Here is a 3,705-nt window from a genome sequence, read left to right on the forward strand (position 1 = left end):
GAGACCTTAGCTGTGAGTATTAGAAGATAGGAAGTGAATTTTCTGTTACTTCTTGAAAAAAGACACGACTGAAATTCACAGACATAAGAAAATGTGCAGTAGAACTTTTCATGAGTGGGATATGGCTTTAGCAAAGTTTCAGATGTGTGGGGACACGGAGTGCTACAGGGACAGGCTAAGGGTCCAGTGTATCCACAGCACCAGGAATGTGGATTGAGTGGTAGAAAAGGAAAGGTAGACATAATGTAGATTTTAGAAACATTTGAATATGAATTTAAGTTTGGAACTTTTTGTGAGCCCAGTAGGGAATTACAACCTTAAAAAAGGGAGACTGACAAGATTACATTGATATTTTAGGAAAATAACTTGGATGACAATAGATTTTGCATTTTAATTGAACTCAAGTCACCAAAAATAGGAAGATATTGAAAGATTCGTGGAAAGACAACGGGAAAGAACGCTTGGACAATAGAGAGTTGGGGAGGGGTGGACTCCTCTAAGTCCTCATTTTTTTCCTCATATTCATTAAAACCTTTTCATAACAAACTTCGTAGATAGGTTTGAAGTAAGTTAAGTTTATTAGTAAAATAACAATAATAAAACTTGTGTTAAAAAAAGCATTGTGATCTATTAGCATAGCATTTCAACCTATGCAAAGTCTGATTAAGGTTGTACATGTCATGGCTGAAAACTGAGGTCCCTATTTTCATTTTGTTTCATGCTGTAACCACCCAGTGACTCTACACAAATAATGTATATGAGTACTAATAGCTTTTTAAAGATAATTTAAATATATAATTTTGCTCATTTGAATGTACAATAAATTGTCTAAAATTTTCATGCCCCTATTTGGGTCACTTAACCTCAACATATTTATTGAAATCAGAAAAATCCTATGTCAAAAAACCAGTCACCATTGAGTTTACTCTGACTCATGATGACCCCAAGTGTGTCAGAGTAGAACTGTATTCCACCAGGTTTTCAGTGGCTGATCTTCTGAAGGTAGATCTCTAGGCCATTCTTCTGAGGTACCTCTGGGTAGACTAGAACCTCCAACCTTTCATTTAGCAGCCAACCATGTTAAGAGTTTGCACCATCAAGGGACTCCAAATCAAACAAGACCTCTCCAAATAGCTTTGTAAGAGGAGACTACAACAGGATGGACTCCAGGTGTCAATTATAATCAAGATATATGTACTAAAAAGGAGCAAAACAAGCTCTTATAAACACTACATTAGCATGCTTATTTTGGTTACTTTACATTCCATCACCCATATTTTATATACCATATATATATTTTTATACACAACACATATATTCTTTCCAAAACACTTTACTGGATGCTCTAAAGTTTCACTGTCCAATGCTATTGTTGTCTCTGGCCCCATGTGGCTATCAGGTCAGCACTTGAAATGTGAATAGTCCAAATTACTATGTGTTTTAATTAATAACATGCAAAATTGCCAAGACTTAGAATAAAAACAAAGTAAAAGTATCATATTATTACATTTATATTGATTACATGTACAAATGATATTTCAATAAAATAATATAACATTGTTATATTAATAGTAAGATATGCAAGAAATATGCCAAACCACATATACCAAACCAAACCAAACCTGTTGCCATCAAGTCGATTCTGACTCATAGCGATCCAATACGACAGAGTAGAACTTATACGCATAGTACAGGTATGTAATATATTGTAATAATATAACATACAATTAACATCAATGTAGACAAAATTTATATGAGTTCTAATATTAAAAAAACCCCATTGCTGTCGAGTTGATTCTGACTCATAGCAACCCTATAAGTTCTAATATTACAGGCATAAATTTTATCTACATTGATGTTAATTGTGTATTATATCATTACAATATATTACATACATAAAAAGTGTGTTTTGTAATATTACTGGAGTCTTGGTGACACTGTAGTTAAGAGCTATGATTGCTAACCAAAAGATTGAAAGTTCAAATCCACCAGCTGCTCCTTGGAAACACTATGAAGCACTTTTACTCTGTTCTGTAGGATACATATGAGTCAGAAATGACTCAATGGTAATGGGTTTTTTTTAAAAAATAATGTTACTAATGTTTTGGGTTATGTAAATACACTATTTTAAATAATTTCAGTTTTATTTAAATTTTGAAAGTGTCTACTAGAAAATTTAAAATTACGCATGTGTCTTCTATTATATTTCTATTGAACACCACTTCTCTCGGACGCTCTAATCAACACCGAAAAGGAAATAAAGAAAAAAGAGTAAGGAGAACCATGGCTATTCTTTCTTGGAAGAGAATATTCCAAACACCTTTGTCATTGCCCCCAGGACTTCCTTGTTCCTCAGGCTGTAGATAATAGGATTGAGCATGGGAGTGAGGATAGTGTAAAAAACGGCCAAATTCTTGTCTTCTGCTGATGAGCGGAGATTCCTGGGCCGAAGATAGGTGTAGACAAATGGTGCATAGTAAAAGGTAACTACAGTTAAATGTGTTGAACAGGTGGCGAAGGCCTTTTTCCTTCCTTCTTTGGAGCGCACATGGTAGACAGCCAAAAGGACTCTGCCATAGGAAGCAGTGATGCCAAGGAAAGGAAGGAGGAGAAAGAGGCTAGTGTTCACAAATCCCACATACTCATAGACCCAGGTCTCCATACATGCAAGAGGCAATATGGCTGGGACATCACAAAAGAAATGATCAATGGCCCTGGACCAGCAGTAAGGAATATGAAGAGCGTAAACTGTGTGTGCCAAGGAGTTAACAGAACCCAAGATCCAAGATCCTATGATCATCTGGACACACATCCTTCTACTCATGCAGGTGGGATAATGGAGGGGGCGACAGATGGCCACATAACGGTCATAGGCCATGAAGGCTAAGAGTAAGCCTTCAGAACAGGCCATTGTCAAGAAGAAGAAACTTTGCATACCACACCCTAGGAATGAGATGCCTTTCTGGCCAGAGAGGAAGTTGAGCGCCATCTTGTGGGTAGTGGTAGAGATGTACATCAGGTCCATGAGGGAGAGCTGGCTGAGGAGAGAGTACATGGGTTTTGAAGATGGGAATCCATGCGGATGAGGTGAATCATGGCTGAGTTACCCACCAAGGCCAGAAAGAATACAAGGATGATAAGGAGCAAGAGCAGCAGGCCAGTTAGATTTGGGGCAAGAAGTCCCAACAAAATGAAATCATTTGAAGTTTGATTCCATTTCTCCATGAAAATGTATTGCTTTAACCTCCTTGGGGGGAGGGGGGAATGAAGCAAGAAAAAGCAAAATCATAAAAAGGAATTTTGAGTTTGTTAGTGTTTGTTTGGAATCAATTGTTTTCCAACTTTTGAACTTTTTTTTAATTCAATACCTGAACTGAATGCCCCAACCTCTTCTCCAAGTATTCCCTGGTAAACATGTGACCAAGTTGTTGATAAATGTGATTTTTAAGTATAAAAGTCTGGGACCATACACAACAAAGACAAAGTACTTAACTAAAGGGTTTCCCTCTCTGAAATGACTTCTGGCCAGGCCTGTTAGACATGATTTTTGAAGGAGTCATGATCATTAAAAAAAAAAAAAAAAAAAAAAGTTGCTGCGGAGTCAATTCCGACTCCATCTCATGGTGACTCCATGTATGTCACAGTAGAACTGTGCTCGATGGGGTTTTTAGAGAGAGGCTGGTTTTTCTGAAGTAGATCACCAGG

General features: G+C 37.0%; 1 pseudogene; it reads right to left on the reverse strand.

The window, feature by feature from the left end:
• Positions 1 to 2,287: 2,287 nt before the first annotated feature.
• LOC126070465 (olfactory receptor 2L13-like) lies at positions 2,288 to 3,225 on the reverse strand (annotated as a pseudogene).
• Positions 3,226 to 3,705: the final 480 nt, after the last annotated feature.

The sequence above is a fragment of the Elephas maximus genome, chromosome 2, assembly GCF_024166365.1.
Source record: "Elephas maximus indicus isolate mEleMax1 chromosome 2, mEleMax1 primary haplotype, whole genome shotgun sequence".
In the NCBI taxonomy this organism is placed as follows: domain Eukaryota; kingdom Metazoa; phylum Chordata; class Mammalia; order Proboscidea; family Elephantidae; genus Elephas; species Elephas maximus.